The sequence below is a fragment of the Spea bombifrons genome, chromosome 2 (assembly GCF_027358695.1).
Source record: "Spea bombifrons isolate aSpeBom1 chromosome 2, aSpeBom1.2.pri, whole genome shotgun sequence".
NCBI classification, from domain to species: domain Eukaryota; kingdom Metazoa; phylum Chordata; class Amphibia; order Anura; family Pelobatidae; genus Spea; species Spea bombifrons.
The window spans coordinates 58,482,345-58,497,454 of NC_071088.1; positions in this window are offsets into that span (position 1 = coordinate 58,482,345).

The window sequence follows — 15,110 nt, forward strand, 5'->3', positions numbered from 1 at the left end:
TGTCTTAGAAAGAGAGCGGACAAGATACTAGATGTTTTTCTATGGAGTGTTTGTTAGCAGAAAAAAAGTCTCCTAAATTATTTGTTTTTATCTAAAAAAACTTTTAAAGACATAATTTTCATTTTTTTACATTAAAAGCAAGCAAACTTACTGTGCACTAGTCCACATGCACACTTCATGTCTGCCTTGCAATATTAAACATATCTAGTTCTGAGATCATTAGCAATGATACAGGGAGTGAATTCTTTCTCCAAATTTTCAGTTGTCAGCTCAATATAGCAACAGTCAGCTTACTGAACCATGTCATGTGTGATGATAAGGCTCATTGTTGATAAGGTTCAGCACCGAAGTTTCCTTCACAACTCTTTTTTATAAGAACATGCTGTCCAATCACTCCAATGTCTACAAAGGGTACTTTTAACATAATGGAATTTCAAAAAAATCTCAACATAGTATAAATATATCTATATGTATTGTGAGCTGGGATCATGTAACCACACAGTCTTAAGGTTTGAAATACCACATAAGGCTAAATTATTTTTAGAATTGTAGTCCTTTTTATTAAAAGGTCTGTAAACAAACATAAATAAAACAAACAAAAAGAAAAGCCTTGCTCTCTGAGCACTTACTGACAAACAGCAACTAACTATCGTTGGACGGCTTACCCGCTACCAACAAAAAACATTTAGCACAGACCTTTTTCGTTTAGGAACCGTTCAGCAGATTTGTTCGGAGAAAATGCAGTCTCACTCACTGCTTGTATGTTTCTCACCTGAATAACTCACAGGGCTCCTTTTTGTAGCAGCCCCCTGCTGCTCATTGGTAACAGGTGAGTAACCAGAACTCCTGGACTGGCTTCATCACCTGCTGCAAGTAAACTGTGGAGTGGAGCACTGGCCCTCCCTTCTCTCCAAATGCTCCACCCCAGGGACCCAAACACAACTACAACATTACCATTATTTTGTTGGTAACAAAACATTCTCCCTGGGGTTATCGAATACATTGCACTGCAGTATTTTGTGAGAAATGTACATGTTATCCACCACCATGCCCTGTTCCCTGTCACACATCCTCCCCCCCAGCTCAAACCTTGTGGGGTGAGCGACCACGGTCATAAGTGAATGTTTACGTGAAAGACCATCAGCATTACCCTGTTTAGAGCCTGCCCTGTGCTCTAACGAGAAATGATAGGGTTGTAAACTAAGGAACCAGCGTGTAACTCTGCTATTTTTCTCCTTGTTTTGACTCATCCAAGTTAGTGGTGCGTGATCGGTCACTAGCTTAAACCTTCTGCCCAACAAATAGTATTTCAGAGTTTCAACAGCCCATTTAATAGCTAAACATTCCTTCTCCACTATGGAATAATTCTTTTCTCTGGGTTGAAGTTTCCTACTTAGGTATAAGATTGGGTGCTCTTCATCTTGAGTTACCTGGGAAAGCACTGCTCCCAATCCTACATCAGATGCATCGGTTTGTAGGATGAATTCCTTTGAAAAATTCGGTGTGACCAGTACAGGTTGAATGCAAATAGCTTCCTTGAGACTTTGAAATGCTTGTTCAGCTTCAGGGGACCACTTCACCATGACAGGGGCTTTAGCTTTTGTGAGATCAGTTAAGGGACCAGCAATAGTTGCAAAGTTGGAAATAAATCTCCTGTAATAGCCAATAAGACCAAGGAATGTTCTGACCTGTTTCTTAGTCAATGGCCGTGGCCAATTCCGTATGGCTTCAATTTTAGCAAGTTGTGGCTTGACTAACCCTCGCCCAATGGAATACCCTAGATACTTAGCCTCCTCTAGGCCAATAGTACACTTACTAGGGTTTGCCGTCAGGCCAGCATTTCGTATGGAATTAAGGACGGCCTGCACTTTTGGTAAGTGAGACTCCCAATCTTCACTGTGTATAACCACATCATCCAAGTAAGCCGCTGCGTAAAGGGTATGTGGTTTTAGGATTCGGTCCATCATTCTTTGAAATGTTGCTGGAGCCCCATGTAAACCAAAAGGTAATACTTTATATTGAAAAAGTCCATCTGGAGTAGAAAAAGCAGTTATTTCCTTTGCCCGGTCTGTGAGGGGCACTTGCCAATAGCCTTTGGTTAGATCCAGTGTGGTGAGATACCGGGCTTTCCCAAGTCTTTCCACAAGTTCGTCAACCCTCGGCATGGGATATGCATCAAACTTGGATATTGTGTTAAGTTTCCGGTAATCATTGCAAAATCTGATTGTACCATCAGGCTTTGGTACAAGCACAATTGGGCTACACCAGTCACTTTGGGATTCTTCGATTACCCCAAGGTCCAACATTTTCTTCACCTCTTCTTTGATTGCTTCTCTACGAGCTTCTGGTATTCTATACGGCTTAAGATGAATCCTTTTCCCTGGTTCGGTGACAATATCATGTTTTATTACAGCAGTTCTCCCTGGAACTGTGGAGAAAACATCTTTATTTAATCTAATAAAGTCTTTTACCTCCCTCTTCTGATGTATAGTCAGGGTTTCGGATATAATGACAGCAGGGTCATTATCCTTTGGAGGGTGGTTTGATGCTTCTATGGTCACAAGCACGTCTCTTTCTTTCCATGGCTTAAGTAGATTCACGTGGTAAATTTGTACCTCCTTTCGTCTTCCAGGCTGTCTTACTTTATAATTCACTACTCCCACTTTCTCAATGACTTCATAAGGTCCATGCCACGTTGCTAGGAATTTGTTCTCTACAGTAGGAACCAAAACTAGCACTCTATCTCCTGGTTTAAACGTGCGGACTCTGGCATTTTTATTGTAGCTAGTCTGCTGACGTTGTTGAGCATTCTTCATGTGTTCTCTAACAATGGGCATAATGGCTGTCATCCGTTCCTGCATCTGATTTACATGCTCTATGATGCTCTTGTGTGGTGTAGACTCATGTTCCCAAGTCTCTTTGGCTATATCTAGCAATCCTCTAGGGTGTCTACCATACAAGAGTTCAAAAGGAGAAAACCCAGTAGAGGCTTGAGGGACTTCTCTAATAGCAAACATTAAATAAGGCAAAAGGCAGTCCCAGTTTTTCCCATCTTTATCAATGGCCTTTCTAAGCATAGACTTTAGGGTTTTATTGAATCTTTCCACCAAACCATCAGTTTGTGGGTGATATACTGAAGTTTTCAATTGCTTTATACGAAGGAGATTACATAATTCTTTTGTAACTCGGGACATGAATGGAGTTCCCTGGTCTGTCAGTATTTCCTTGGGAATCCCAACTCGGCTGAACATGAACATTAGTTCCTTAGCAATAGCTTTTGCTGAAGTTGTACGCATAGGTATTGCTTCAGGGTAACGCGTAGCATAGTCTACTATTACCAATATGTACTGGTGTCCTCTGGCAGATTTTACAAGAGGGCCCACAAAGTCCATACCAATGCGTTCAAATGGAACCTCTATAATAGGTAAGGGCACTAATGGACTACGGTACGCTGTAAGAGGGGCAGTTAACTGGCAATCAGGACAGGAGGAACAATAATTTGTAATTGACGCCATTACACCTGGCCAATAAAATCTCCTGAGGATTCTCTCTTTTGTTTTTTCAACCCCTAGGTGCCCTCCCAGAATATGGCTGTGTGCAAGATTTAATACTGTGGGTCGGTATGCCTGGGGTACCAATAGTTGTTTAACCGACTCTAATTTCTCAACTCTATACAGTAAATCATTTTCTACCTCAAAGTATGGATAAGTCAGGGTTTTTCCAGGATTAACAGGGGTCCCATTCCTCATAGTGATCTGGTTTCTTGCCCCAGATAAAGTGGGGTCCTCCCACTGTGCAGCTCTGAAGTTACCCAGGTTACCTTCTAGGTCAGTCAATTCTACATCAGGCTCCGTGATATTAGAAGGACCTGCCTCACTCTGCTCAGTGTTATTCCCCACTAGGGTTTCAATAGGGTTTAAAGGCTTGTTCCTAGCAGCAGCTTCTCTGTCCAAGTCATCCCCCAATAAATCTGAAAAGGGAAAGTCACTAACAGCGCCCTCTACTGGTACTGAGTTAACCCTTTCAGCAGTTGTCCATAAAGTCAAAAAATAAGGAAAATCCCTGCCCACTATCATTTCATGGACTAATCCGTTGACTAGACCAACTCTATGATTTACAGTACCACTTTGCATTTCAATAATCACCTCAGCAGTGGGGTACTGGTGTATGTCCCCATGTATACAGGCAACCTCTAGATTCTGGGAGTCATCTATTGGAGTGTTTTTTAACAGACTCTGGTCTAGAAGTGTAACCATACTCCCCGAATCTAGTAAAGCATTTACTTCTTTTCCCTCTACCTTTAAAGTACACCAGGGATGGCCCTTCAGACACTCATTTTGTGTGACAGTATATACGGAGCGAGAGAAAAGTGAATAAGCACCCCACTGATCACCAACATTACATTCCATTGCAACAACATTCTCAGGACAGTCTTTTGCAATATGTCCATATTCTTTGCACTGAAAACACTTAATTGTATAATTAGGCATTATTCTTGAGGATGGTGTGGTCTCTTCCAGCCTCACAAAATTCCTGCCTTTTGCTGTAGTGTCCCTTGGGTTGTAAAACCCCATCTGCTCCTCCCGAGACCCCCTTTTCCCTGGATCAGTCTTACCAAACTTACTGGGACTCTGGATCTTCGGGGTCCTAAGTCTCTCCTGGTTAGGGAGTTGCAAAAATTCTCCAGCTGTCACATACCGTTCCACCAAGGCAACTAGTTCATCAGCAGTTTTAGGATCACTCTGGCTGACCCACCGCCTTAGGGAAACAGGCAATCCTCTCAGGAACCGGTCCATCACAAGCTGTTCCACGATGTGGCTAGATGAGTTAACCTCTGGCTGTAACCATTTCCTGGCCAGATGTATTAAATCAAACATTTGTGACCGTACCGCTTTGTCTTGATTATAAATCCAGGAGTGAAATCTCTGGGCCCGAACCGCTATCGTGACTCCCAGGCGGGCCAAAATTTCTGCTTTCAGTTTACCGTAGTCACAGGCTTCTGCAGGCTCCAAATCATAATATGCCTTTTGAGGCTCTCCACTCAGGAACGGTGCTAAAAGGCTTGCCCATTCAGATTCAGGCCAACGTTCTCTTTCAGCTGTCCTTTCAAAAGCCGTCAGGTAAGCCTCTACATCATCTGTAGCCACCATCTTTTGCAAATAGTTACTCACTCCCAGAGTCTTAGAACTATGTGGCACTTCTGCAGTATACCTGGCCAGCCTCTCAGATAGGCCCTGGATCTCCTGCTGCATGGCACGAGTAACATTTTGTTGCTCCTCTTTCTGTGCAAGCACCAGTTGCTGCAAGACTGTAATATTTTCTTGCTGGACAGTTGTAGCTTGTTGCTGGGCAGTTGTAGCTTGTTGCTGCGTGGCTGCTGCCTGTAGTAAAGCCTTAATAACATCCTCCATGTTTATGTTTTGTGGTATTGTTTCCTTTTCCAGACTATCAATGTGGTGCCCGCATTCTCCACCATATGTGAGCTGGGATCATGTAACCACACAGTCTTAAGGTTTGAAATACCACATAAGGCTAAATTATTTTTAGAATTGTAGTCCTTTTTATTAAAAGGTCTGTAAACAAACATAAATAAAACAAACAAAAAGAAAAGCCTTGCTCTCTGAGCACTTACTGACAAACAGCAACTAACTATCGTTGGACGGCTTACCCGCTACCAACAAAAAACATTTAGCACAGACCTTTTTCGTTTAGGAACCGTTCAGCAGATTTGTTAGGAGAAAATGCAGTCTCACTCACTGCTTGTATGTTTCTCACCTGAATAACTCACAGGGCTCCTTTTTGTAGCAGCCCCCTGCTGCTCATTGGTAACAGGTGAGTAACCAGAACTCCTGGACTGGCTTCATCACCTGCTGCAAGTAAACTGTGGAGTGGAGCACTGGCCCTCCCTTCTCTCCAAATGCTCCACCCCAGGGACCCAAACACAACTACAACATTACCATTATTTTGTTGGTAACAAAACATTCTCCCTGGGGTTATCGAATACATTGCACTGCAGTATTTTGTGAGAAATGTACATGTTATCCACCACCATGCCCTGTTCCCTGTCACAGTATATACACAAACACAGGCATTTGCTAGTGATTTTGCTATCACGGGTAAGTGTCACATTTACATATAATGGATACATACAACGATCAGCCATAATATTATGACTACTGACAGGTGAAGTGAATAACACTGATTATCTTGTTATCATGGCACCGGTCAGTAGGTGGGGTATATTAGGAAGCAAGTAAACACATTGATGTGTTAGAAGCAGGAAAAATGGGCAAGTTTAAGGATCTGAGTGATTTTCACAAGGGCCAAATTGTGATGGCTAGATGGCTGGGTCAGAACATTTCCAAATCTCTAATCTCCTGGTCTGCAATGGCCAGTACTCATCAAAGGTGGTCCCAGGAAGGAAAAGCAGTGACACAGCGACAGGATTAAGGGTGGCCAAGGTTCATTGATGCACATAGGGGGCGAAGGCTGGGCCATGTGGTCAAATCAACAGACAAGCTACTGTAGCTCCAACTGGTAAAAAGTTAATGATGGTTCTGATAGAAAGGTGTCAGAACACACAGTGCATCACAGTTTGTTGCCTATGGGGCTGCGTAGCCACAGACCAGCCCATGCTGACCCCTGTCCACTGAGCATAAGAACTGGACCACGGAGCAATGGAAGAAGGTGGCCTGGTCTGATGAATCATGTTCTCTTTTACATCTCGTTGATGGCTGGGTGTGTGTGCGTCCCTTACCTGGAGAACGTATTATTATTTATTATCTTTTATTTATATAACGCCAACAATTAACGCAGCGCTTAATACAATATATATATTCAAGGGGTATGACAAGACAAGAATTGACAGATTAAGACAAACCGATACATTAAGTGGAGAGAGCCCTGCTCAAAAGCTTACAATCTTCAGGGAATGGGGTGACAAACATAAGGCACAGAGAAAGGGTGAGAGGTAGTGTGGTGGTTGTATCAATGACAAGGAGGTTCTACCAGCTAAAATGGTATGCTTCTATGAAGAAGTGGGTTTTCAGATGTTTCTTGAATGTTGGGAGGGAGGGTGAATGCTGAAAGTTCGGTGGAAGTAGATTCCAGAGATGAAGATCATGCTGCTTGCAGTGGAGATAGAAGGAGGGAAGATAATGAGTTCATGTTTTAGAATGATTAAGTTTCAGGTAGCGTTGTGACATACGGGACATGAGAGATGGAGAGAGATCAAGAGAAGACAGGTAAATTTGGGTATCATCTGCATATAGATGATACTGGAGGCCAAATGAGTTGATTAGTTTGCCAAGAGATGAAGTATAGAGAGAGAACAGCAGAGGGCCAAAGACTGAACCTTGGGGGACACCAACCGATAGTGGAAGGGGTGATGATGTCTTGCCAGAGAAGCGGACAGAGAAGGAACGGCTAGACAGATATGAGGAGATCCAGGAGAGAGCTGTATCTCGAATGCCTATAGAAGAAAGTGAGTCAAGAAGAAGGTGGTGGTCAACAGTATCAAAAGAAGCAGAGAGATCCAATAGTATTAGAATGGAGAAGTGAAATTTTGCTTTGGCAGAGAGCAAGTTATTGGAGACTTTTTTAGAGCAGTTTCAGTAGAGTAAAGGGGTTTGAAACCAGACTGTAGTGGGTCAAGGAGGGAATTAGAGGAGAGGAAGTTAGTAAGGCGTTCAAGCAGCTTAGAGGTAAAAGGAAGCAGATAGATAGGGCGGTGGTTAGTCAGACAGATGGGATCTGAGGAAGGATTTTTTAGAATGGGTGTGATTGGCGCATGCTTGAAGGCTGTTGGTACAGTTCCAGATGATAGAGAAAGATTAAATAGGTGGGAAAGTGATGGACCAAGAGGTGGACATAGAGACTTTGTGAGATGTGATGGGGTCAAGAGGACAGGTTGTTGGGTGAGAGGAAGAAAGAAGAGTGGCTATCTCTTCTTCAGTTGTAGGGGAAAAGGCAGTTAGTATGGGATGAGTGGAGAGAGTGGTGGTGGGTGGTGTAGGAAGGGGTTGTAAAGAAAAGAGGTCTTGTCTAATAGTCTCGATCTTGTCTTTGAAGTGGGTAGCAAGATCTTGGGCAATGAGAGAGGTTTGTGGTGTGGTTATGGAGGGACAGAGAGGGGAGTTGAAGGAAGAAAAAAGGCATCGCGGGTTGGAAGAAAGGGAGGATATGAGAGTGGAGAAGTAGAGCTGTTTGGCGAGAGAGAGCGCAGAGTTATAGGTGCAAAGCATGAATTTATAGTGAGTAAAGGCATGGCACCAGGATGCATCCATGGAGGCTCCAACTCGCAACTTACAGGACTTAAAGGACCTGGTGCTAACATCTTGGTGCCAGATACCACAGCACACCTTGAGAGGTCTAGTGGAGTCCATGCTTCGACAGGTCCTGTCTCACAACCCTAAACGACTCTTTAATACTTTCAATTCCCTGCTTCAACCGATCCCTACTACCCCTTCAACTAGCCTTAATGCTTCTGACTTTGCCACATTCTTCAATAACAAAATTCAAACTATCAGAGATGACTCTTCTCCCCTCACTACACTAACTCATTTCTCTACTGTCACTGAAGAGGATGTACATGCTCTTCTTCTTTCATCTTGTCCAACCACATACCCCCTTGACCCCCATCCCTTCCCATCTCACCCAGTCTCTTTCATCTACCTTGTCCCTACTCTTGTCATATCTTCAACCTTTCCCTCACTACTGGATCTGTCCCATCGTCCTTCAAGCATGCTACCATTACTCCTATCTTGAAAAAGTCCTCCCTCAACCCGACTGATCTCTCCAATTACCGTCCCATCTCTCTGCTACCTTTCACCTCCAAGCTTCTTGAAATAATTGTTTATATACAATTAACTAAGTTTCTAGACTCCAACTTCCAGCTTGACCCTGTTCAATCCTCGACACTTTACTGAGACCGTCCTTACTAAAGTTACTAATGACTTACTCACTGCTAAATCCAAGGGCCACTACTCAATGCTAATCCTACTGGACCTTTCTGCTGCTTTTGATACTGTGGACCACCCTCTTCTCCTTCAAATGCTTCATGATCTTGGCCTCCGTGATACTGCTCTCTCATGGCTCACTTCCTACCTCTCTGATCGTACCTTCAGCGTCTCTGTTTCCAGTAAGACTTCCCCTCCACTCCCTCTCTCAGTTGGGCTACCCTAAGGCTCAGTTTTAGGACCCCTTCTGTTCTCTCTTTACATTTGGCAAACTGATCTCATCCTTTGGCTTTCAATACCACCTGTACGCTGATGACACCCAGATCTATCTATCCTCCCCTTGATCTCTGCCTTGCATCTGTCTCTACCTGGATGTCTGCACGTTTATTGAAACTTAACCTCTCCAAAACGGAACTCCTCATCTTCCCTCCAATGCTAAGATTCCCCATCTATCTCCCTCAATGTTAATGGTGCTATCATCTCCCCATCTACTCATGCACGCAATCTTGGTGTCACCCTTGACTCCGACCTTTCGTTCACACCCCATATTCAGTCTGTCTCTAAAAACTATTGCCTCCATCTTAAAAACATTGGCTGCATCCGTCCCTTCCTAACACAGAATGCCACTAAGGCTCTTGTCCATGCCCTGATTATCTCCTGTCTTGACTACTGTAACTCTGTCTTAGCCGGTCTCCCTCTTAACCGTCTCACCCCTCTACAATCCACCATGAATGCTACTGCCAGACTTATCTTCCTCTCCCATCGCTTTACTAACGTCTCTCCACTCATCCAATGATCTCCTTCTATCCTCTCCTCTGATTTCTAGCTCTCATACCCGCTTACAAGATTTCTCAAGGGCTGCCCCTATCCTCTGGAATGCTCTCCCCCAGTCTGTCCGTCTCTCCCCCTGCCTTTATTCCTTCAAAAAATCCCTCAAGACCCACTTCTTGAAGGATGCCTACCACATAGCACATTAACGCCCCCCATATTCCTTTAGCTCACCTTTCTTAGTCCCTCTCCTGCAATACTTTTACTAGTGTGGCTGGTCTATCCCTAACAACGGCACTTTTACCTATTGTGTAATACACCCTAAATCCCTCTAGACTGTAAGCTCGTTTGAGCAGGGCCCTCCTCCCCTGTTGTCTCTGTAAGTCAAATTGTTATGTTGCATACTACTTATGTCCTGTCTACAAATTGTACAGGGCAACGGAATTTGATGGCGCTATATAAGACAATAAATAATAATAATAATAATAAATGTAATAATGCACAGATATATGGAGAGCTGTTTCACAGAAACAATAATCAATATGGATTTTTTAGATTACAAATGTTTAGAACATTATAAAGCTTTATACTATTGAACTAAGCAATGGATAAAATAAGAAAAGCAACTTAGCAGAAAAATTAATAAAAGGGAAGAAAACCATTTTTGGAGATGGTGGTAGATAAATGGAACATCAGAAGTGGTAGAGGCTAATACAGTAAGGGAATTTAAACACACGTGAGATAGACATAAAGCTATCCTAAATCTAAGAATAAGACCAATGACTGATTAAGACATAATTCTTAATGACCAGAGTAGATGGACCAAATGTTTCTTATCTGCTGTCAAAGTCTATGTTTTTTGTTACATTTTATGTTATAGCATACTCTTGTCTGAAAATTTGTCATGCAGCTGCAGATTGAGGCATTTTCTTACATAATAGTAAACTATTTGAGGTTTATTTAAAATGGCTGTTTATAATCATTATAGAACAGTTGGTTTATGTACTTAATAGTCCTCCACAGATCTGTTTCAGTGCTCATAAGCCCAGCTGTGATTTGTTCAAGGCAATGAATACTCCTTGAATCGTATGGTCTAACTACCTTAGGAAGAATGCCAACCCCTCATATTTCGTGTGCATAAGCTTAATGCACAATACCGTTTTTATCCTAACATACGTTCCATAGGGTACCCAATTATTAATAATTTTGTTTATATTTATTTAAATAATAAATATTACTCAGACTTTAAAATTAATAGTGATATTCTTCTAAATGTTATTTTAATAAAATAAAACAGGTTTTCGTCACTGGAAATATGAAATATGGTCAAGTGATTCATTTCAAATGCTGGTCGGCATGAGCTATGGTCAAGTGACTGTTATATACCGGATTTTTAAACCTGTGTGCGTAGCCTTCTAAATAAAACTATAATAATTATAAAAATAAATAAAGGTGGCTTACCTACCTAACATCCCTAACTGAACCACTTGTATTCAAGCAGTAATTCCATTGTAAAGTTCAGACGCCATCAAATGAAGTAGTGATTTCAAACACCAGGGTTTTAAGGCCTCAAAAGACCAGGAGTTTTGTATAGCCATATATTGCAACCAGTTTTAATGTGCTTTTTGTACCCAGGCTGGAATATCCAGCACTCCTAGCATGTTTGCAGGAAGGTGACAACATTGTTAATCTTCACCATGGATGCTGGCCTGCTGCCCTGGATGCATACTGCACTTTAGGGTGACCACATTGGCCATGTTTTCCAGGAAATATATAATTTCTACATATTGCTGAACAGCCCAGATACAATACATCAAGTGGGATGAATAGACTTGTGGAAGCGAGCCAATTAGTCAGTTATACATCTCCATACTGAAGGGCAGCACTTTATCTGGGCTGGTCAGCAATATGTAAAAATGATTTGTCTTGGAAAACATGGTGGGTGTGGTCACCCATTCTTACCCATTCCACCCAGCTCCCCCTTATTCCTCTATTCCCATCTCCCATTGCTCTCATGCCTCCTCCAGAAGCATTTTGCTTGGACTGACCCTCTCCGTTCTGACACTGGCCTTCCTTCCCCATCTTCTCTAACTCCCCCCCTTAAAGCACCCCTATACTCTCACCTGCCCCTCCTGTTCCTGTATCCTCTTCTCTGACTTGCCTACTACTTTCTGGGACAGGGTATTTTAGAAATGCACACAGGGCGTTTAAGAAATTCAGACCTTAGATATTAAGTCATGCACTTTTGCCCAAGGAACTGTAAAATCAATGGAAGCCTGTAGCTGTTGAAGCACAAACCTCCATTGTACCCCCCATGTGGCCAACTTGCAACACTCTGTTTAAGCAGGGAGGGTGAGCTCTACTGCCAATGTCGCTTCCATACCCACCTAAGAAGTGTCCCTTCTTAGACACCTGAAATGTTGGGAAGCATGATGTACAACATATTTTTGCCCAGTGCCCAATTACACTTAAAGATGACCCTGACTTTACAGAGAGGTTAGTGGAACAGCCTTTAAGCAGAAGGTTAGTACAAGTTAGTACAATGAAGGAAATTATACATTCATAGGATAGGCATCCTGACCATAAGATAAGGACAATGTGGTAAAAATGGTAAGATTAGAAGTGCTTATTAGTTATCAGTCATCAAAGTTTTATTTGTGTCTAGTTATGAGGGGGTTTTGAAATGATGTGATATAATTATGTCACAGTCTAATTCACACACATAAGCAGGGGTTGGATATTTATATCTTCATGCTGAGAACCAGATCTATAGATTAGCTGCCAGCATGTAGCACTACTTAATTTACAGAATAGATGAGATCAGGCGTATTCAGGGTGGTATGGCCCTTTTTATTGGGATGGAGCTGAGGCACACCATGTTTTGCAGGGTTAACTGAGAAGAGATGCAATAGAGAGGCAGGAGAGACCGGAGAAAAGGAGACGATTGTCCTCGGAAAGGTGTTACTTTCTTCAATGGAGGCGACTGAAGCAAATGGCCGATGGGATCATCTGAAATTAGGGTAGATGAAGGTGAAGCTGAATTCTGTGGATGGCAGAGGTGGCTTTCTGAGGTTGTGAGAACAGCAAGCAGACTGGCAGTTGTAATAAAGGAGTCAGACTATTTACTTAAATAAAAGAAATGGACATACTCAATATGTAGGTGTTGTATACATTTCACATCTTGTTATATAACTGTTAATTGGCTGATGAAGGAATTGTTTCATAGCAATTATGAAATGAAGCAGGAGCGAAGCAATCTAATTGATTTTTTTTAAACTAAACTTAAATCAATTTCTCCACGGTGATTGGTGATTAGGGAGCATGAAAGCTGAGGTCTGAAGTGACAGACCTCACGCTCCCCAACCAGTCCTGCAGTGCCTCTCTCGCCTCACCCTTCCTATGCCCTTGGGCTTAGGCCCAAGAGAGATGGACGAGGCCAGGGGAGTACCTAGAGTATTTGACACCAGCGGCAGACCATGTATATATGTTTTATATTTTATTAATGGTGATTTACATTAGGATATGGATATATAAGGCTTGGTGCCTTACATTTAACACTGTGAAACACCTTTTCACATATAGTTTTCATTTTTATGCTGTATTATATAAGCACCCTTATGAGTCACATTTTATAAAAGAGATCATTCCAAGGATATTATTATTATAGGGGTCAGCTATAGAATACTTGTTGTGAGAGTTGTTATATATATATATATATATATATATAATTTACTCTCTCTTTGTTACTAAAATAATTTGTTTTATCGATAAGTTTTATCTTGGTAATAACCGTTTGTTACAGTAACTGGTACGAGTTATGCCTAAAATTAGGTGTACCTTAACCTGTCTGGAGAGGTGGATTTTTATCATCAAGACAGGATGTACAATTTATGTAATGTGTTTAACCAGTATGGGAAATTTTGATTATTGTATTGTCTGGCTGTCAGGACCGAAAGAATGGTGTTGAGATACACATAGTTTCTTTCAATGTTTGGGAAATAAATAGATCGATCAGCTGGGATTTTCTTTAAAAAAAAAAAAAAAAATTCAAGAAACTTATTGGAAGGAGAGGGATGGAGATCCCATCACAATCTTGTCAATGGATGCTGAAAAGGCTTTTGACAGAGTTGGGAGAGGATTTCTATTTGGAGTATTGAGGAAATTTGGATTTAAAGGCAGGATATTAAATATTGAGGCAATTAAAATTCTCCACTCTTCCCTTTCAGCTCAGGTGATTGGCCCTGGTATTTGTTCTGATTTAATAAATATAATTGAACTAGACAGGGGGGCCCAGTGTCACCCCGATTTATATTTTAACTTTGGAGCCCTTGGGCATTAGAATTCATGAAAATATTATGATAAATCAGTATTTGAGGCAAAATAAGACTCTAAATATCATTAAAGAAGTAGAAATTTTTTTTTGATATGATGTACAAATGAGTATATAAACAACTTATGAATTCAAATACCAATAAAGTTATCTATGCTGATGGTTTTTTTTTGTTTTTTTTTTACCTCTTATGATGACACAAACTAACAAGGATTTAAAAGAATGGAGAAATCTGGGCTTTTCCTGCTGGGGCAGGATAAATATAATTAAGGCCTATGTACTACCAAAATAGTCTTTCTTATTTAGAATGATGCACATATAGCTGGCTTAGCTTATCACGTAATTATTTCACAAATTTTATTTGGTTAGGGAAACCATCTAGAATACATAGAACTATTTCACCATTTTTTTAAATTTATGAAACAATAGAGTAGAGTAGAATTAAGAACTACCTTGGGAAAGAATTAACCATCAGAAAAGAAGAGATACTGAATAAATGTATAAAATTAATTTCTCACAGTTAGTTTAAAAGAAATTATTTGTAGCCTAACAAAGTATGTCCCCCTGGGAAAAATATAAAATATTAAAATAAAAATATATCCTCAAATGTGTAATAAAATCTTAAATGATATATATATATATATATATAAACATATTGAGTTTGAATCAAAGAGAAATAGAATATAAACCTGCCAATAGATGGTACATGGATCCATCAAAGCTTGCTAGAGTGTTTTCATGGTGAGGCAGGTCTCTGCGGGAGATGTCGGAGTAAACTGGGAGACTCCCCCCTCTCCCAAAAAAAGATACAACCACTATGGAAACAGATTTTATGTTCTTCATTTAAATTAGATACAAAAAAAGCAGTTTCATTGATTTTACATATATTGGTGGCGACTATACAGTTTCATTGAAAAAAAACTGGAGATCAGATAAGATTCCAGTATGGAATACTACATTGGAACAAATTATATGGCAATGCAGAATAGAGAGGGGTGGGGGCTACAGTCATAATCTAAAAAAGTATGATTACAATTATTGGGCGAAGACCCTGG